Source organism: Bombus impatiens, unplaced genomic scaffold, assembly GCF_000188095.3.
Source record: "Bombus impatiens unplaced genomic scaffold, BIMP_2.2 scf_0320, whole genome shotgun sequence".
NCBI lineage: Eukaryota > Metazoa > Arthropoda > Insecta > Hymenoptera > Apidae > Bombus > Bombus impatiens.
This window is the reverse complement of record NT_176739.1, coordinates 1538216-1561299: the sequence shown is the minus strand read 5'-3', so window position 1 is coordinate 1561299 and position 23084 is coordinate 1538216. Positions and strand designations below refer to the sequence as shown.

The 23084-nt window shown below is 36.9% G+C and overlaps 1 long non-coding RNA gene across 1 annotated transcript; it reads left to right on the top strand.

Moving 5' to 3' along the window:
* Positions 1–760: 760 nt before the first annotated feature.
* LOC117151630 lies at positions 761–22305 on the top strand. The gene is made up of 2 exons (XR_004461696.1): positions 761–1123; positions 22186–22305. It is a non-coding gene; the product is annotated as an uncharacterized LOC117151630 (long non-coding RNA).
* Positions 22306–23084: the final 779 nt, after the last annotated feature.

Sequence of the window (23084 nt, the reverse complement as noted above, 5' to 3'; positions counted from 1 at the left end):
ATCTCACTGTAGATCGTTGTCTCGATTGACGTTATTTTTTTAAATTGTTAAATTTTTATTCTATGTTTTCGACTTCTTTTTTCGCGTAGAATCACCCCCTTTCCACTTGTACCACCAGTTACCAACCACCCTGTATATACTGGAACAAATTTGTTCTTTAATGTACTTCACCATAGCTAACAATTCCCCGAGCTTTCGATTTTACGCAGAAACCATCATGCAAAATTATCTGGGCTTTCAAACTCGCTAAAACCAATCCAAATTCAGAGGTACATAAGTATGCAAGATTGCGAGATCTAGAAAGTTGTAGCAGAACTTCTAGCGAAGAATTTCATGAAACGAAGAATTTGTCCTCCAATATATACTTCGTTACAAATAGTAATAACGTTAAACTTGCCACTCTACATGAGGCCTATTAATTCAATATTCTCCACACGTTAAAACCTTCTGAAACTAACTCAAATCGCTTCAAATACGGAAACATTTAAGCGTTAACACGATCTTAAAATACCCGCAAGTCTTTAAAGAAGCGAAATATCATGCGAATACTTGAAGAAACAGGATGCCTAAATCCTCGCGACATTTACGAATCCGCCACTTGCTTGTCGCGCATGCGCGTCACTATTATCCACTCGCGCGCGCTACAATCAGTCGTCTAGTTTCTTTTTCTCATACTGAAACGGATATTCGTAAAGAATACGCGCTCAAACAGTTCCACCACTCGCGTTCGAGAATACACACTAGTGGAAATATCCGTATCCCCACCAGTGTGCGTTTACCCCCACTCGTTGGCCGCGTGCTATGTTACGCGTGGCGTCGACACGAGAGCAGTGAGTCAGTGGTGCGCGGGCCTTCGTGGCGCGAGGACGTGCGCTATGTTGACATTTCCGCTACGTAAACGCGCGTGCTCGTTCGTTTACCTCGTGTGAGTGCGTGTAATAACAGAAAAACTAATTTCATCTCGACTGTTCCTCGATAATCGGACTGGGTTTATCCTTCTGCGTGCTGCTGGACTAATTTTGTTATCTTTTTTTCTTTAATTTTCATTTAGTTTCGCTGGTGTTCTCGAACTTAGTGGAAAGAGTTGGAGCAAGATTGGCAACGTTTCTTCATTTGGCGACGGGTAAGAACTTTTTAATCGTGATTTAGTAGAATGTTTAGACGAAGTTAAAATTAGTTGTACTTAAAATATTCGTCCCATTGGGCGTGTTCTAACACGCTAATGAGCGACCTAGGTAATTTATCACCTTGCAATGTAAAAGTGTGCTACAAGTAGCTTGAATATCATATTTATTTCCACGATTTTATCTCTTTATAATCGACTGGAAGTTTCTCTTTTACCTTTGCATTATTAAACTGAGAAAATGGTCATTTTTGACCCAGTCGTCGGTTTCTTATTTATCCCATTTTGCAAATAAACCAGAAGATGGTCACTGACAACACCGCAGACGAATATGGTACAGCTGAAACCAGTTCTTAGCCAACGTCAGTTTCTTATCCGAGGATCTTCAGAGATTAACAGTGTCTTAAGAGATCATCCGGTGGTTAGAACTCTTAAAGCAATCGTAACGATTACATTAGATTACTACGATAAATATCGTAGAACAATTCTGTTCGCACCAAAAATAATGCTCACCCATCACATTGAATATATTTTCCTTTTTATTCCATTTATTTTTCACTTGCTCCTGGTTTCATTTTTATTCGATTCGTTTGGATTCGATTCGCTGTATTAATAAAATATTCTACGAAACTTTGCGATTGAGCGGAATATTTTCTCCGTCAGTGGACCGTGGCAAACAGAGTGCTTAGAAGAAAAGTTTTCATTCGACCATTCAGCCACAGAGAAAATTCGATTTTGGTCAAACGAAAGCATCTCGCGATTCATTTGACTTTCGACGAATTCGATATTTGTTTGCGCGTTTGCTAAACGCAGGCCAGCTTCCTCTGCTTGTTGTTCTGGCTATCGTGGGCTGTTACAATTTCTGGCCAGCTAGCCGCCTGACATTGACAAATACAATCAGGCAATTGGACATCCTCCAACGATTACCTGGTCGCTATCAATTATTCTTCTACGGGTCTCTGCCGATCAGATCCGCGTCCAGCCAAACGTAAATTTAGGGAAATTTACTTGAGGATTGAGAAATCTTCTCGTCTCTTCTATCGCTGCAAGTATCGTTGTCGTTCAATTTCACGCAACATGAAAATCCTCTTTCCGCTTTACGAAAATCAACATGCTCTGTGTGTTGCTTTCTGATCGCCATTTCCCAGAAGTATTTAATTTTCATACACATACGTGTCTTTTATCATCGCAATCATCGACCATCAGACTTGTGACACGAGATTTATTTCTCACAAATTTATGCTTCGTTTTTTCGTAAACGTTCGAGCACTTTGGTAATTTTATATCGAACGTATGATAGTCGTATCAGCGGAATAATTTTTTCTCGCGTGTTTCTCAACAATTGACAATGTTATAATTGTTAGCTTTAATCCATCGGATGAACTAATCATTTGCCAGGAAGAAACAGCTGCGACCCACATAGTAAATTTATTTTCAAGATTAATTTCGCACGAAAGAAACTCCTTTTATTTCAATGTTTCACGACTCGCTGCATATCAAATATCCCTGATAATATTTATCGCGCGTGTTTCCATACATTGCTTGCATAAATGTATATTTCCCACACGTTCGATATACATAAATATCCACGACCTGCCAACGACATCTGCATTTTCTTCCATACAATACGCAACTTGCTTCTCAAACTTCTCTCAACTCGTTCGAACAACGCCAGCCCCATCGAAACTTCTCTGCTAATAGCCGAAAACATCTTCAGCTTCCATATCATTTCTCTCACGATCAAAGCAACCACTTTTAGCCAGTTAATAGCACACAAACATAACGTTTGCTTCGAACGATTGCTTCAAACTGCTCCGATGAAAAATATCTGTTTTGCATGTCGATAAACAGATTTCTCTTGAAATTCAAAATATATCGTAGGAAAGGGAAAATCTTGTTGGAAGATCTGCGTGTAAAAAGCACACGGTACACAAACATACGCAAACACCAGTTTCCTACGAACATGGCATGGGGATAATCTCATATTGGTTGCCTTGATCGTAAACGCCAAGGTTTCTTCAAACGAGCCATACAACTAGATCAAACACGGGCGCAGCCTCGTCTCTTTAGATTAACCTCGAGTGAAAAAACTACTTGCCATTATCCGCAGCAGATACCGAACCTCGTTCCACTGCTTCTTTTTTATCAAATTCTAGCCGGTTCTCTGCGACGTGAAAAAACCTCGATTCTTCGATGAACATGGGTTTGTAAGGGATCGGTGAATAATATTGGGTTGGCAACCAAGTGATTGCGGATATTGTCATTAGGTGGTATTGACAAAATCCGCAATCACTTGGTTGCCAAACCAATATCGATGGTACAATTTTGTCAGAAACGTTGTCAAACCAGTTCAAACTTCTTGAGACTAGACACGATCGATGTTATCGGCGGTATAGTAATCGTGGTTCTATCGTCAGGGGAATGATCGTACGTGAAAGAAAATGTGCGGGGCGTATGATAAAGTTCGTTCGCACGAGGTTTGACGGTGTTTGATGAGGTTGAACTTGGAAATTTCTCGGGTACGTTCGAAATATCGACCGGCTACGAATGAGTATGTTATCTGTCGATGCAGGGGATTATTTTACGCGTGAAAATAAGTGAAAAACCTAGAATACAGCTTTTCTATCTTTAAAAAGAGAAAAAGATAGATTTGGAGGTGTTTACCGAACAATTTGTAAATTTCATTTTCTCCGAAACGAAGTATCTTCTGAAAAAATTGTATTCCACACTTTTTACTTGTTTTTACAGATAGAACGATTCTCCGTTGGTTTTTATCCGCTGTCGATTAATTCGAAATTAGCAAATTCGAGGTACATTTGTCAAATTTTTGAAACTCCATCGTCTCAGAAACGTAACGTCGTACGAACAGATTTTATTCCACGTTTTCTACAGGCTTTTTTCACGCAGAATCACCTCTGTGTCGAGTATATCACGCTTACCAAGACACCCTGTACACACTGTTACATAAATAACAATGAAATATTTTTTAAATCGACCGAAGGAAAACAAAGATAATATACAGCTTCAATTTTTTGCGATATTTCGAAATGGTGGACAGGGCGTTTCAACCAAAAAAAAAAAAAAGTATTAGTACTCCGGGGCTAGAGATGAATCAATGAAAACGCGACTCTCCGTCCTTTGCTTTTCCTATTATCTGGAAAATAGAGAGATCCCTTTGGCCAGCCATTTTAATTCCACCTGTTTGGACCGTATCCAATTAAATAGCGGCGTAGCCACTAAAAAAACCGCCTATTCCGCTGAATCGATGAATTCCGCCAGCGGGTTAGATCGCGGTCAAAGCTGATCTACGTGACAATCGGTACGTAGAAGGCTTCTCCGGAGTTGTTGGCAGCCGGGATAAATTAATATTTCGAAGTGGAGCGGTCAGGAAGACCGACAAGTGTTTTCAGTACCGCAAATATACTGTAGCACATTTTCCCTTTGGTTAATTTAGACTCCTGCTTAGCGATGACGAACACGTCAGAAGGTAGAATAATAAATATAATAGGTGGATGATAGTCTTAATTTTGAAACGTGTTTTTTTGATAGATAAATAAGACACAAGTGAAAAAGAATGGTATTGGGTTGGCAACTAAGTGATTGCGGGTTTTGCCATTGGGTGGAAATGACAAAATGAAAAAATGACATTTGTTCGGTTAGAACCTCGTTTCTGGGAAAACTTGTCTCGTCGACTTGGGAAACTTGTCAAGTGCGCGTGAATTTGGCTAATCCTTGGTTCCACTCGAACACCGTTGAACGATCGACAGAAAGTTACCGTAGGTTGAAGAAGAAATTGAAAATGCAGAATGTAAGGTTTTTCGTTCGAAGCCCTGTGTTGCAGGAAATTTGGAAATTTCTATGGTATGGAAAAACGTTGTTCTTGAAGAAATTAAGTTTCACCATCGTACGGTCTAAGTACCCTGAGACCTCAAAAAAGAAAAAAGCCACATCGTGGGTCAAAAGTAGTTTACCTCGAACGTTAGCTGTCCCTCGAAATTGACGGAGAAGTTATGAGAAACTGGAATGCAAACTCGCGAAGAATGCAGCCAGCCGAGCGTAGCGATCACCTCAATCATCTCTCAATTAATCCAAACTATTAATGGTATTTAGGCTCGACAATTTCTCAGTATGCTTATTCCATTCTCGCATTGCTGGAAAACAATTATTAAAAATCGTTGCTACAAACCAGCCGTTTATCTGGCAAATTAATTTGGCGAAGCGAAACATGTTGAAAAATAAAGGTTATGTTGGGTTGGCAACTAAGTGATTGCGGATTTTGCCTTTAGATGGTACTGACAAAACCCGCAATCACTTAGTTGCCAATAACCCAATATTTCCATCGAAAAGATTAAACAGAGATTTGTTTCGCCTACTAAAAATCTACAACGTGTATTCTACCTTTGATGATATACAGAGTGGTTGACGAAAGCATTGAAAAGCCTTTTGAAATAACGTTTTCAAAAAATTGCATCAAACAATGACGATATTTTTCGAGAGGCTGCAAGGATCGTTGACTAGATGAGGCGCAAACAAAATTTCGAAACAAATGCAATACTTGTCAGTCGCGAAGAAAAGAGTAAAGGTCGCTTTTTCCAATTTTCCCATCCGGGTTTGCAGTGAAAACTTCATCGAAATCGGTTAACGTTGCTACGAGCTACAAACTGTTGAAAACGATAAAAACCACGATTTTCTACGACTTTCGACCCACAACCGTAACAAGTCCACGTTTTTGTCCATTTTTTCCATGTTGCTTGTCTCTACGTCGATCGATTTCCATGAGATTTTTAATATTTTTCTAGCTGACATAATCTTTGAAAATGTGTCGTTTCAATTTTCGAAACTCATTTTGCACGTCGCCTGAGATCGTAAAACAGGTATTTAACCACTTCGACCTGTGTCGATTGACCAAGTTTCTACAACTTGGAAACCCGAGAAGAACCGAGTCGCCAGGTCTTGCTGTAACCCTGCAATATTCACTGTGTTTCCTTTTTCTTCTTGGGCGTTATACGCTCGATCAAAGTCGAGTTGCCGCGATTCCCATCGGCCGACACAATCTCAGACTGCTTTCAAGTTGTGAAATCTAATTCCACTGGAAGTTGAAACTTTTTCCGCTTTTGCAGCTCTAGACAAGACTCAGCCACAGTGGTCTTTGTTCTTGACGATTCGATCGGTGTCTACCCCGGTTATTTGTCTATTCCCTCTGTACACTACTGTTCAAAAGTGTGTAGTCATTTGCTTCCTGTTGACACAAACATTGTTGTTTCAACGTTACAAATGCAACGACTCGGGATCTCTTCCATCCTAGCGACTCGATAAAATTTACTTGTAAAATGGTTGGCAACTAAGTGATTGCGGGCTTTGTCATTAGGTGGCAATGCCAAAACCCGCAATTACTTAGTTGCCAACCCAATAGCAGTGCTAATTAATTTAGGTACTAATATGAATGAAATGAAATGTTGAAATGAATGAAATGAAGAAATGAAATGCACAGTTCATCTATTGGGTTGGTAACAAAGTGATTGAGGATTTTGTCATTAGGTGGCAATGAAGCGCTAATTAATTTAGGTACTAATATGAATGAAATGAAATGTTGAAATGAATGAAATGAAGAAACGAAATGCACAGTTCATGTATTGTGTTGGCAACTAAGTGATTGCGGGTTTTGTCATTAGGTGGCAACCTAATATAGTAGTGCTAACTAATCTTAGATACTAATATGAATAAAATGAAATGTTGAAACGAATGAAACGAAGAAATGAAATGCACAGTTCATTTTAACGTGCCATCAATAAGATTTGAAATAGACAATTTGTGTTTCGCGTGATACGCACGAGTGGACTGCAAAAGAAGACAGCGAGCACCGGTTCTGATCTCGGTTTGCCATTAATTGCTGTACCTTGACAACATTTATACAAATTGTAGAAATTGTGCGCGTATTGTTGTTGTAAAGCGACCGAGGTGCATAAAGGACAGTGCACATTGAGCTCTATGCTCGGGACGCGTTTGTCTGCCTGTAGATTCTCCGCTAATAGAACAGGTGCTATTTATGGGCACACTCGTTCCGAAGCTCGCACAGTGTGTTTAACGTTGCCAGTTACAGCTGTCGTGTAAAATTCAGACGTCTCTTTAATCTTTCATCGATCGAAACCCTAAACACGAGGCTGGGTTAATAATAAATGTTACTCGTTGTTAATGTCAGTAACGCAAATATTTATCGGACAGGCTGTTTTTGAAAAAGACGCGAGATCTATGACGAGACTTTGTTCTGATTATACGCAATGTTGAAATTCTACGATCGAGTGATCTTTGTACAGAAAATAACGCGTGCGTGTGTGCGCGCCTTGTATTGAGAATGATCATGGTCAATTATGTTTCTTTTCCATGGCAGTTTCTGCGTTTCTACGCTCACTTGGACATCACTTCGCAAGAATCGAAATCATCCTCGTTTTTCATCTTCAAAAAATTCGATATATTTGGCAACCAACAAATTCAATATTGTTAATAAATTGTCAAATATTAGGTCCTCTTCGACCCAGCTGTATCGTGCAACAACCATCCTCATATCATTATCCTCGACTTATCCCCTGAAAATATCAAAGATACTCAATAATACATCTTCCAATCATCATCATCATCCTGAAATGTTAGGTCCCGTATGATCCAGTCATTGATATACAAGAGTTAGGCTCATCGTCTTCAATTTGTTTGTGGAAAAGTTGGAGGATAAGCGACGGGTATCTCGAAAATCCTCATTGCCTGGCTTCAGCAGCTCGTAAGAGGCAATCATCGAGCCCTTCTGAACGAGGAGTAGCATCCACAGTGAGCATTTTGCTCTCCATTTATGGAAACACGAATGGGCAGAAGAAAGCCACAGTCTTGGCAGGCAGTTAGTTGCGTAATAAACAGCATTTCGCTGAGAGGAAAAGCGGTTATCGAATCGTCAGACCCCATTTCCATCCTCAGTTGGATCTTACCAACGATACATCCTGTCGAATGGCCTTTCTGTGTTTCGCTTTCCCTTTCTTTGCCCTGTTTTTATGCCCGCAGCATCGGCTTTCTCCATCTACAATGGGTCTCGGCCTCTTTCCCCTTGGTCCTTGCCGAAATTTCCAGGTTTTTCGTTGCCACAGGCAGATAGCGGAGGTCCGCGGAGCTTCACTGTAGCGAAAAACGATTGTAGACACGTGTAGGGATTTGCAGGATGCTTGAGGCTATCGCGTTTGTACTCTGAAATTTATTGGTCGAGGATAATCCCAAGTTTGGCGACAGTTTCGTGTAAATGGAAACTTTTGCCGGCGATCTCAACCGATTCTCAGCGATACGCTGATGGCCCGAGATCTTTTCTTATACGTACAGCCATTCCAAGTTGTGGTGTAATTTACGTAGTCGAGGTATACTTATTTTTTCGACTTGCAACCTCGTGAGGATTCGCTGAAGAATGAAATGAAATTAACCGTCGTTTGTCAGAGTACCTGGGTGACTTGTTAGCTCTTGCTCATTCCAGGTTCGCTATCTATCAGAGATGCCTGTTCAGAAAGTGTGGAAATTATTGCAAATCGTTCGGTAGGCAATTGGAAGAAGAAGAAGAAAAAGTGCTATACTATATTTGTTAAAACTATTACTGTTATACTGTAAAGGAAGAAACAATTGGCAATCAATAGCATAGTGTGCAGAACACGACCTCGACTCTCTTATCATACTATGTATCTTCCAAATTAGCGTTTCAGGTTCTGGAAATACGTAAATCCTAGCGTCTGATTAATTTTTACGATTTCACGATATCTCGCCATCAATGAATATATACACTTTTTCCTCGAGATAATACGGTCGTATTTCAACCACCACATCTCGCTACAATTCCATCGGTAAACACGTGATTCCATTAATTTCATTGGCCAGATAAATCACGGCGCCTGGTCGGTTACGTAATTAAGAACGAATCCTGTTTCTGAGATTAATATCCAGATGAAATTTGATAGGATTATCTGCTTAATCGCGACCGAGCACGCAACATCGAAAAGGTTTCGTTTGATCCTCGCAGTGTTTCGCGTGTGTCGTGATTTATGGCTTCGAAATTACCATTCTAATCCGCGAAAAAGCTTTTCAATTCTCGTCTCTGATCTCTGATCTTTCAACACTAAACTCGTTCCTTGCGTAGGAGCATTCTTTTTTCGATTGGTTTGTTGATCGGACAAAAAGTCCCTAGGAAAATCACTAGGCACATTTGGGCAATTTATATACGGTACAGTGTTGCACTGTTACGTTGGAGTTACGAGCTTGGAAACGCTTTTAATTAAGTCAGAAAATGGTTCGACAGGTAACAGGAAAAAGGAAAGCAATAAACTTTGAAAGCAACATGTTTCTAATTAAAAGGCTTTTTATTATTCACTGTTGGAATTAGGTGAGAGTACGTCGAACGTGGGTTCTTGTCGTAACCTATATTCTCGATTTTTCGATAACCTAATAAATTTCCACACTTGTCGACTGTGACTAATAAAAACATAAATCTACTGTATTCGATAAATATTTATTCTTTCGAAACAGGATTGTGCTCAAGCAGATTGGTAGCTTTATGAATGTAATTAAATAAATAGAAGCCAAGTGGATATTTATTTTATCGTACGAAGTACAGTTCGTTGCGAAAGTTAACTCTTCTTATCTGGAGAAACTAAAAATGCACTTTATCTCGGAATTATCGCTTACATGTTAAGCGTTAAACGTTTAACAATTTTTGTATTTGAAAAATTGTTGAATTATACAAGATCTAACTCGCGGAAGTCTTAACACGAAATTACGAAACTTTTAATTCCGTCGATACCAGAAAAACATTTTAGGTCCATGAGATAATTAATATGATGTTAGAACATTTTACGATTTCATGGAAATACGACGAGAGCGTGAATTGTATTTTGCGCTTCTCTTTAATATATTTATATTCATATTTAATAGAACAAATTTAAAACATGCGTCTAAGTAAAAAATTTAACCAGAAATAAACTCTTCGCAACGATATCTCAAATTTAATGGACACGCGTAAACTTTTGCAACTGGCTGTATCTGTTTACGCATATTTCGTACGTCTTTTCGTGTCCTATACATTTTGTACGTTTAAATTTTCCATAAATGCTCGAACATTCAGCCTGTCCATTTAGATTCCGTTTAATTCGTCATTAAATTCGAAGATTGAAGTTGGAACATGAATATGTAAAATTGGCCGATATCGATGAAGTTTGAAACTGTACAAGCAGTAATTCGCGATTTGATTGTGTATACGAGACGGCAAAAAATATTTCAGCCAATAAAGGATGCGCAAATGGTGTAGATATCCGGCTCAATTTCCAGTTTTCGACCAGAGAAACCAATTTTTATTTAACTTTCCCAACCGGATCATTCGACGAGATGTATAGTATTAATAAATCTGGGAACGTGCGCAAACAATGGCAGGCATGGAACGACGCGTGCAGAAGCAACTCCTGTAAATATACCGATAAATTAAAAGCAAGCGAATAAGCCGGAACGATATTACTAGACGTCGGACGGAGGAGGTCGTACTGACCTTTTCATCGTTCACCCTGAATCTGTTCCAAATTTTAGCCATTTTGGCATTCGATGCTCACCGTTTCTCGGTTTCCCTCGTAAAATCGATCGAACGGAACCCTGCAAATCACTCGCGAATCCATAATAAAATTATTCCGCGATCCACGTTCGATCCTAATTGACGTAAACAGCCGCTCTCTGGAATTCTACTTTGAGGTTAGGATGACGCGCGACTAAAAGATACGAAGCAATTGGCAGCGTTTTTATCGTACGAACTGTTTATTTCTAAATTGGAGGTTATTGGAGATTTGGAGGTTAGGACACTGACACGTTATTCAATTAACGGAGGCAGGGTAGCTGCCAACGTACTCGCTTTTGCAACTATTTATTTCTGAATCGCAGATCGTAGAATTTAGAAGGTGAATCATAAAGGATTTTAGAATTGCAGGAAAGGAACGCCCCTTTCTCTTGTTGCTAGATCAAAGATGATCATTTTGAGGTTAGGACTGACATTTTCTACACAGTTCGGTACAATTGATCGATAAATTTGAAGTTTCCATTGAGACACGTGTGAATCGCGAATTTTACCAGAGACTTGCTAATCAATTCGACTAAACATTTTCTAAAAATACGTGTAAAATAAGAAATAACGGAAGACGCGGCATTTTTCGCGGTGAGAGACAAATAATCGACCGACAACTATAGCTGAAATTCCTTGGCACGTCTCAGAAAAGGCTGAAAAGGGGTTTCTTTACGAAGTTTCAATCCCTGTCCCACTTTCCTCGGATAGAATTCTTGAAAAGGATACTAAAGCATCTCTCTGATGGGGAGGGGGGATTTTTCCTATGAAGAATTAACGAAATTTCTTGGAACGAGGGTATGAGACGAGGGTAAAACCACAGAAATAGCCGATTTGCGACCGTTTCACTTGCAAATTAGGATTAGCATTGTAAAGGAACGAATGCGAGTTAATGCTAGGCCTTCCAGTTCTGCCAACCGGAAAACTCCTTGGCGCTAGCTTTAGCTACTCTGTATAGCTTGACGAGCACGAAATTTTGAGCTCTGCTTGCGTCAGTGGCTGGACTACGCTTTGATGCCATGCTTGACGAACTTAATAAAGCATGAAATTCGTTGACGAATGACAAACATCGCATCTGTATTTCCTCTACAGGCCTTTCTAATCTCAAGTTTTTGTCATTTATGGCTTTTCTTCCTTGCATTTTTGCTACGGTCTTTTTTTTCAAGGATATTCCTTTCATACTGAGTTGTAGAAAGTTTCACTTGTTTAATGCACACGTATAGAGCAGTGTTAACGGAATATTCTTTTCCCCCTAAAAAATATTCTTCTCCCATGCAAATTTCTAGAGTTTCGTTAGATCAGATCCACTTTGTTCGTATAAATAGGCAAATGTTGGTACGTTAGATGATCGTCTATCGATGGACCTTTCTTCTTTCTCGAACCTGATAAATTTTGTCGTCCCAAATTTCGCCATTTTTAAAATTGCCCTAGTAATAAATACATTATAGTCGTAGGATGAACAATTAAGCAAAATAAGTAAGTCGATGTTAGAGAGAGGTAACCAGTTTTCTACTAAAAACTTTCCTACGTCTTAGTGACTTGTTTTCACTTGACAAATTTTTTCTTGTCAAGTAGTCAAGTTTCAAGTGAGTAATTAAGTTAAATGAAATTTCTTCTTATAGGAAGACCTTATATTATATTTAATTAATATAGCCAGATGTTAGTAGGACTCTGACAGTTTAAAACATTCTATATTTCTATATTTCTTTGCAACTATTCTCTGAAATTCATATAAATAAGTTCAACGAAATTTTGAAACTTCCTGTAGGGACCAAACGGCTGAAGCTTTTCTTAGCCAACAATTGCTTGGAAGAACTAATAGTCGATGGTTTCTCGACTATTTTCTGGGAACAATTTCGACTTAGAATCGGAGATGGGATCGAGGGTGTATCTCGAGGGCGCCGTCGAAATTTATGATGGCAGTAAACCTATTTTCTTTCAAACGAAATATTGATCCTAGTTTTTTTCTTCTTCTTTTAAGACAAACGATTGTTTGTCAATTGTTGCCGAAGAGTCTACTACCACGAACCTTCCAGTCGATCCCTGTGTTTATCGATTTCGACGGTCATTATTTATAATGTCGAACGGTACCCCCTTTACGCGATGATACCGATCTCTAACAATGGCATAAAAATAGCAAATAAAAATACAGCCGAACTTGGATAGCTCGTGGAAGTAGTGGAACATTTTTAGAAACCTTTTATGAATATATTATACGTGTTGCAGGAAACATTTTGATGCTTCACTAACACCCTAGTAATGTCACCTTGTCTCTCTATCAACTCATACAAATGTAAAAATAAGAGTGACTTTTTACAACTAAAATTTGGTTCTCCCCGATTAAAAAAATTGTTGATAAAAATATACATCCAACATGGAAAATTTCTATTTAATTTCAGGTGTAACGATGATTCTTTCCGTCGAAACCAAGATGGCCGAAAACGTAGTTGAATTGCTGCCAACATAGGACGTAGCACACAAAAAGGTTCTATATAATTTCAAGAATGTTTGATAGGATATAATTTGTTGCAAAGGACAGGTTATCATCAAGCAGGCATAAAATCTTGAACGATGAGTTCACGTGGCCGACGAAGGCAAAAGAATCTTATCCTATGTGTCGCTTTTGGCACAGAAAGGTTGGCATTACACGCGGCAACGAGGCGACGAAGGTCGCCATTACAGGGCCGACTGCATGTGTAAAATTAACTTTGATCCCCAATAGCCTCGTTTTACCCTTCTGTCTTCTCCTAACTTATCATATTTTTAATAACATTAAAACCTGCGTATCTTACCATATTTTTTGAGAAGGGATAAGAAAGCGTAAGAGAGAAATATTTCAAATAAAAGTATTACTTATAACATGAATTATCGAGGCTTAATATTTGTTTTTAGTAAAAAAGCGATCGATAATGTTGTTTTAAAAGTATGCCCAAGTTCGCATAAAATATTACGATATTTCGTACTATGTAATTTTCAGTGTTCTGTTTACTATCGTTTATTTCGTACTTCGATAAAATTATCGGCGTCCGCACGAGAAAATTAGCATTTCAAATTTCGAATCGATACAGGCCGTCCAACTTTTCACCTCAAAGACTGTCACCCTTGTTATCTGGCAATTCTTATCGATACACGAAACGATAAACGCTTGGAACGTTAGAACATTAGCTTTATATCATTTCATTTAATCTATTTTTATATCACTCAGTCTATTTTTATATCATTTAATCTTTATCTGACGTCTATTTTTATTCGAAATAGTTTTTATTGTAAATTTTACACAATATAGTTAAAAATTCACTAAATAAATTCTTGCAAATATTGTAACTACGTACATAAGCTTATTAAACAAATGTCACTGTGGGGATTAACGATAATTCAATTTCATATGTTTTGTTAATCTAATTCAAGTGGTAGTTGATTAATTGTTATTGATTAAACTACAATGATTAATTTCCATTATGTAAATAAACAGCGGTGCACGTCAAACCCCATGTTTTATTAATCTACTCTAGCTGAATATAATTCTCTGATCAAAATTTCTAATGAAATTCTGTTAATCAAATTATACTTGTACATTTCAACTTGTCAGCTTCTGTTGGTCTGGTTCTATTAATCATGTTCTATAAGTTTGCTTCTACTCATGCAGTTATAATAGAGTTTCATTTCCAAAACCAGTCTTAGATTGTGCTCTATTGATTTACTTTTAATAACTGACCAGAGATATTCCCTGTTTTCACTTAAATCATCTGAATTATCAGTAAACTATGTTCTTTTATAAAATGATATTTCAATCTCATTGTACTATATTTCTATTCTTATTCCTGCTCATTAACTTTTCTTACTCTATAAGACATGTAAAAAAAAAAAATATATAGCCACTATTGTGGATGGATTCTTCACTTTTGGTTTTATAAGAGATGATATAAAAAGATCTCATTAAAGCAAGAATTTATAACAGTTGAACTTGAAAATTTAAATGTAAATTTTAATTTAAAACCAAGCCAACATACCCCAAAGAATATTTCTCTCTTATTCCCAAAGAATTAATCTTTCTTTGATATTTAAATATTCTAGAAGGCTCCATATAATACTTTCAAGGAATTTTCTTCCCTGAAAACTTCATATTAAATTTTATGTTAACAAGTTCTACACTTTTAAACAGTGAAGACACTTAAATATACTTTAAGAATCTTTATATTTAAATTAAAAGAATGAGATTATTAATCTTTAAATTTTCAAGTCAAATGAGATTTTTCTTATATCTGTTCAATTATATTATTAATATCTAAACATTCACATATATAATAATATCAATATTGAAGGTTAAGAGATCCCAAAGAATTTTATATCTATTTTAAAAAAGACTAAACCCTTGTAGAAGAAAGATAACATGAAATTATGTATGTATATAGGTTAAACCAGCCATACCATATCATTAGCATGATTAATTATTGTAATTAATTAGCCAAAAAAGCAACAGGCTAATATGAATGACTAAGATATAAAGACATTTCACATTTAGATCTGCTTTAAAAAACCAAAGAAAATAAGAAATTCAATGAATAAAAGTTTGCATAGATCACGCAAACGTGTCGAGAACGCACGAAAATGATCATTTCTAGACAAAGTATTTTAGACTCACCGCAGCCTTCAATTCTCTATTCGAACCACCATGTAAAATCACCACAGAAACACCTTTAGCTGATGAACAAGCAAATTTCAAGTAACCACGATTCTATATCGGTATATCGATGTACGTTAAACAGAGTTGCTAAACGGATCGAAAGCTCGTAGCCTTTGTGATGGCAAGTTTTTGTCACGTGACACGAACAAAGGATAATTCGGGTACTGGGCGGGAAGTTTAATTAGTTGAGGGAAGTCTAAAACCATTACACGTGTCGGTTTGGATCGGAAGTGGGACCGGTATCGGCTTTTTAATAGCATACTGTCGAGCTGTTGCTCAATTTGTTCCCTGTTTTGTGCCAACAACTTCCTCAGGCAGAGTTTAATAATATTCCGAATAATAAATAGATCTGGATTACCATTTAGCCGAAATTAATTGCAACGGTTGATAAATAGTTTTATAATGTATAAAAGTATAAAACTAGATTATTTGCATTTCCAACTTCTCTGTATAATTAATTATATTCTGTGGAGTTTTATTAGCAATGGTAATTGCTGTGGAGGATTTCAGTGAAATGTCTTTATCCGAATATTTTATAAGAATAATAAATTTTCATTTTATTAATGCAACAAAAGATTAGAACGGAAATCTTTTTCATATTAACGATGTTGTTTCCAATAAATAAATTTTTTCAGATCTCTTTTCTTATATAGAATATAATTCGATAAACTGTATTGCGTTATATAAATTATCTAGATAATAAAATAATATAATTTGTAGAGACAATACGATGATATAGATAATATAGCTAATAGATAGTGTATAATTTTTAATTATGTTCTACATGAAAAAATTCTCTGCAAACAATTTATTTAATTCTATTATCTACATATTATTTATTTCATTTCGAAGCTACATTTGAACATAAATAAATGATCCATTATTAAAAATGAATAAAAGATTGATGTGATATTCAAATCCTCTTCATTTTACGGAATACTTTTCTCCGCTAATGTAATTTGTAAGAGAATCCCGCCATAACTCGCATAATGGAAGTTCGATCGATATTCATCGATATTTACTGTCTCCGATTATCGTTTCCGTTTCCTGTTCTACAGTGTTCCAGTTGTCGATGATTGAAATTAGAATTATGTCAGGCGTGGAAAGATTCTCTTTGTTTAGGTCGACAAATTCCGATGAGGGAAAAATTTGATCTTATATTTTCGACCTCTTTTCGCCAAGTTCATAATTCGCATGGTTCGATTAAGACTCTTTTATTAGTTCTTTTGCTCTCTCCGTTCTCTTCGGATCGTCGCGTTAAATAAACGAGAACACGTTAAAAAAAAAGAGTGTTTCGTGATTCCTACAATCTGATTCGCGAAATTAAATTCCGAGTGTATTGTGTTTTGGATTTCTATTGTGCAACAGGATTTTTATTCACTGCGCGGCACGATATTATTTTACGTTGAATGAAACATGATCAAAAGGTTCGTAAAAATTTTCTAGTTTTCTATATTATTACGTTTCTACCTTTCTGCGACTGTTGTCATAATGTTAAAATTGTAGTAGAGTGTTGTTAAAGTTGATTAAAAATTAATTGTAATTAATTAACTGATCGAAAAGATTCTTTCCGATCTTCGATTTTATAGAATTATTTTCTTGGACGAAAAATCTGTTCACTTTTCTATGAAAGTTATTTTACGTCTACTGAAAGTGATTTGTAATTTTTTGAATGAAAGTCATTGCAATTAAGCATGTACTAATAACAGGATTTCATATGCAAATCAAATTCTAGGGGAATTTCTGGAACCATTGCTTCTTAAGTGTATAAAATTCACAGAACCCTGAATTTATCGGTGTTTCAAATTCTTGACATTCTAGAAATGACATTTTTGAAATCCTAGGGAACTTCTAGGAACTTATTTCCGCATACAGAATTTTTTTTTGAAAACATTTAAGAGGTAGAACATTATTTAGGGATTTTATTTAATATCTCTAGACTACTTATCATTTCCGCCTTAAATTGGTGACGAACGATAGTTGGTAACGCTTATCGGAAAAAGCAATCGGGGATTTCTGGACGCTAAAGCTGAGAATGAGGAGGGGGGGAGGATAAAAGCGCGGGATAATTGAGAGCGAGTGCTCCAATTATTCGGTCATCGAATAAAATGTCGGCTGGCTGCTTTTTAATTCGATATAGTAACGCGATTTCTGAAGTCTCGAGGCGCGTTAAAGTCCTGTCCGATTTCAGCCGCGTGTTGCATTACCAGCTAGTCAATTACATTATATTTTTTCGAGCGGCCTTTGAAGTTTAACCATCTATGTATGTAGTATTAAAAAACCTGAGAACTGAACCAGGTAAAGTATCAATAAATGGCCTCCGAGTATAATTCTGTAAATTGCTCCAAATTTTAATGAGAAAATTAACATTATCGTAGCATCCATGGGTCATTGCGAGAAAGTGAATTCTCAAGCAATCTTTGAAATTTAACTAGATGCAAATGGAAACTCTGGGTTGAATCAAGTTGTCTATCAAGAAAGGGTCTCCAGTTATTATTCTATGGACCTCTTATGATTCTTTAAAAAGAATCGTTTTTCACACAGCCTTCAAAGGAGAAGCATTATGAGAAAATAGATTTTTATTAAAATTGTACCGGATATAAGAGTGGGATTGCAGTGGAAACGTACACACCAGAAGTTGTATTTGAATAAACCTTTTAAAATCTTAGGAAATGGAGGGAAATAGTGGAAGGAAGCCATCGTGAGACGGTAAAGTCAGCAATTAACAGGAAACAAGATGAACCCTTTGGCTCTATCATCGTAGCAAGAACGATTCTAGGAAGAAAAGCGACTACAAAGGAGAGGCAGGATGAAGGTATCGCTGATTTATCGAGTCTGAAAGCGTTTCTTTATAAAGGCCGTATAGAAAAATCACGAGACTCTGAAAGCCTGACCTGTATCTATTGGTATCAAAGACGAAGACGCAAAATCGTAATACTCGTCGCGAAAGAATTTATCATCCTCGAACAACGAGATTTCTAAGAAGATGAATCCTTTCTCAAGAGATCAAGGGTTAATAACCTTAGCAAACCTTATTAAACTGGATGGATTCCATCAACAAATAAGAACAATTTTATGTCTTAATATAATTAAAGTGATTTTATACTTCGTTTCTAGATAAGAGAAATGGTATTTTAATCTAATCTAACCTAACTTAATTTGGTTAATTTAGGTTAGGATCTAGCGAGTATTTCCTAACCTATTTGTCCTTCAATGTTGGCTTGCTGTAGTATTTAGACTCGAATAAGTAATTTAATTAGCATCTTAATTTAGTAGGAAAAATAGTAATTTTTTGTGAGGTCATAAGAATTAGTATCATTCTATTGTTTGCACACCTGTTATACACACAGAGTATACTTATAAAATAATTCTTAATAACGTGATTTTAACGTACAATAATGATTTCGAAGCGAATATAAATTTTAATGTAAATATAAGTATAAATTCTAATGTTAATGTACTAATAATATAAAATACCATAACTTTGATTTACTCTCCGTATAAATTGAGAAGAAATATGAATATTTTAAAAACAATCTCCATATCCGTCGGAACTTATAATTACACGAATCGGATTCATGTAGATTCTCTCACACTCAGAGCTCCAAACAGGTCTGAAACCATTGAAAACCAGGAACAAAGAGAGCCTAGCTGTCGGAAACTCTCTTAGAAGTTCCCTCATCGAAGTCCATAATTTGTTCCGAATGAAAAGCGTGTTCGAGATGGGACGTGTTAATTGCACAAAATGGCTTATCGCAATTTGCATAGCTCTCGGCGAAGAATGTCGTGGAAAAAGGAATAATCAGCGTTCACACTTACTCCAGGATTGGGTTCAATTACTTAAAAGGAGTCGAGCTTATCTGCTGGAATTTAATACGTGCAGCTTTTTCACCGCCGTGGAAAATAATCTTTTAAGGGGAATTACCTCGACCATCTTAATCCAACGACAGCGTTATTAATCCTCTGAGGTTCGAAGAACATCCGTAGGACGGCCGATAAAAACTTTTCATCTGAAAATAGAATGTCGAAATCACTCAGTTAGGTTAGGTTAGGTTAGAGCTCAGCAACAAGTATCTCTCAGTGTATTATACGGAAATGAGGAAAACCAGATACGGCGAATGTGATCTAAGTGCACTGTACTGTTCAGTCTATGAGAAACATTCAAAGTTAAACGTGATTTATGTTATTTCTGTAAATAATCAAAGTAGTTGGTTATGTTAGGTCTGAGTCTCTTTCCGCGAGTTAGGTTAGGTTTCAAGGAAAAATTACAGACGGCTAGAAATAAAATGCATATCAAAGAAACAAGAATGGAAAGTACACAAATATAACTTTATTCATATGTTTTACAAAAAAATTATTCAGATCTTCAAAAATGTAACATCGTAAATATATAATGCTGGTGCGAAAAATTACGAATTGACCATATTCTGACAGTATAGAAAAGTAAGGAAACAAGTAAGGAAAACTGACATAATACCTTGTAAACTTATTTATTTATAGCCCTGGAGACGAATATATAAGAAAGTTCGAAATTCAGCGCGATTTATGTCGTTTCTGTGACTGCGCAGTCATACGACGGATTATGTTAGGTACGTAATCCATCAAAAAAAATGACGAAACATCAGAACGTTAGATTGATCAATGGATTCAACTTTTCTGTAGTGCTGCGAATAATATTATATTTACGATACTACATATTTAATCACAGAAAAACGTCCTTAGGTTTAGATTAGGTGGATACACGTAGAGATAGAAATATATTTTCAAAGGATAAGAAGAAAATTTTGTCTACTATTCACAAAAAATACAGGGTGGTTGGTAACTGGTGGTACAAGCGGAAAGGGGGTGATTCTACGCGAAAAAAGAAGTCGAAAATATAGAATAAAAATTTTTCGTTCGAGGCTTTATTTTCGAGAAAATCGACTTTGAATTTTCGCTCGGTACGCGTGCACTTTATCACGTCTCGTTATAACGGATCTCACTGTAGATCGTTGTCTCGATGGAAAAATTAAAAAAAAAATTTTTTTATTCTATATTTTCGACTTCTTTTTTCGCGTAGAATCACCCCCTTTCCGCTTGTACCACCAGTTACCAATCACCCTGTATATTGTATTTTTATATCACCAAACTATGGGCAACATTTGTACTGTGAAAGAGTGAAATATGGACAGAAGATGGAAATACGTGGTCGTGATATAAAAATGAAATTTCCCAACTGTAAATGGGTGGCGGTAGTCTTCGAACGAAGTCGAGTATGCAATTAAACGAGACTGCAATCTGAATGAATTCAACGTATTCCATCCTCCAGAAAAAGACACATTGAAATTAGATTTAAATCACCAGGGACCATTTACATCACGACGTCCACGTCCCCTCGAGTTGAAATAAGAAGATGTTTCCCGTCTTTATTCAGACGCACTGAATAAGTCGTTTACCTTGTAAACAGAGCGCTCCTCGTTCCGGAGGAACAAACGGCTGAGCCTTAACAAAGTTAAAACGGGTGTTCGTTAATAATTCATGAACCGTTACCGTGGCACAGCGATTACTTAAATAAATACTGAATTAGATCGCAGCTTGGAAAATGTCAATGAAAATATCGTCAAATGTTTAAAGAGGTTTTACATATTTTACGATCGAAAACAGGCTTTTAATCGCCGTAAGCTATGAAACAATAGAACATAGAAACAACATAGAAACTTGCATTGAGAATTGTGCAAATAATGCTATAAAATCCACTAAATGCTAATTTCTCTGAAATCCTATGTATGCTCTTTTAAGAACAGAGACACCTAAATGGAAGATTGGAATAAGCAACATTAAAGCAAAGTATAGTGCAGCCATTAGCTGTACCAGGATTTAGAGTGTTATATAGCGACACGGTATGACTAAGGAATGAGGTAGCCGAGCCAGTAATAGGCGACTCCAAATAGTTGACATTGTTTGAGTTGGGAGGGAAGGATTCTGACCTAGTAATGATTGTTAATCCAAATTTACTGGTGATGAACTATAACGTTCCATAAGTAGATTACTGCTATGACCCCGCCAAATTAATTGGCCAATTCTATTAACATTCATTGGTATTACAGTATTAATTATGAAGCCAGTCATGTTGGTAACAAACCACTCTTTTGTACTCTAGACCAGAAATGATCATCCATTTACAGGGTCTCTTTCGTGAATCTTTAATACTTTGTCACAGTAAATGCCCAACTCTGAAAATGTTCACTGTCATCATAAAAACCTAAATATCCAGTTGCCCACATTTATGAAAAAATGAGAAAAACTGACTGACCCCATACTCAGTCTCTTATATATACAATATACCAATTATTGCAATATAAGATTATTCACATTCAGATCTCCCGTACAGTCAACACACAAATTATCACACTAATACACCAATTCTATTAAAATCCAAATTTCCAAAGATTCCAATGTTCCCTGTATATCATCACATAGAGAGCCTAGTCTACATCATATCCGCAATATGATTTGTGCACACATTAGGTGTAACTTCAAGTTAGACTTCAAGATATTGGCAAAGCTTCCAATCCTCCCAATTCCAAGTCAGGAATTACTTTCCACTTTCAATATTACCAGCATAAACACCAAGTATATCTTCAAATAGGAGCCCAAAATATTTTCAGAGTTTCCTACCGACCATTTCAAGCAAAGAATCACCTTCCATCCTCAGTATGGTCACTGCGTAGATCGCATCACGGTCTCTTGAAACCCATTAACGAGTCGTCTTCTTTGTTACAGACCAACAACCAAGGTCCACCGATGGCCATCTAGTAGCCGAATCTCCAGTGCACCACACTCTCATAAATACGCGTTGAAGCACCGATTCACCAGGTTGGAGGGAAACTGCTGCCACGTCGTCACGAAGCTGCAAAGAAACGTAACGGCCGTAGAGACATCGAGGGTGGCTCGCGTGCCAAGAAGATGCGACTGTTCGCGTGGCCTGGCAGCGTGACTCGCGGCGGACTCATAAACGATGAATTGGCACCCTGTATATTGTATTTTTATATCACCAAACTATGGGCAACATTTGTACTGTGAAAGAGTGAAATATGGACAGAAGATGGAAATACGTGGTCGTGATATAAAAATGAAATTTCCCAACTGTAAATGGGTGGCGGTAGTCTTCGAACGAAGTCGAGTATGCAATTAAACGAGACTGCAATCTGAATGAATTCAACGTATTCCATCCTCCAGAAAAAGACACATTGAAATTAGATTTAAATCACCAGGGACCATTTACATCACGACGTCCACGTCCCCTCGAGTTGAAATAAGAAGATGTTTCCCGTCTTTATTCAGACGCACTGAATAAGTCGTTTACCTTGTAAACAGAGCGCTCCTCGTTCCGGAGGAACAAACGGCTGAGCCTTAACAAAGTTAAAACGGGTGTTCGTTAATAATTCATGAACCGTTACCGTGGCACAGCGATTACTTAAATAAATACTGAATTAGATCGCAGCTTGGAAAATGTCAATGAAAATATCGTCAAATGTTTAAAGAGGTTTTACATATTTTACGATCGAAAACAGGCTTTTAATCGCCGTAAGCTATGAAACAATAGAACATAGAAACAACATAGAAACTTGCATTGAGAATTGTGCAAATAATGCTATAAAATCCACTAAATGCTAATTTCT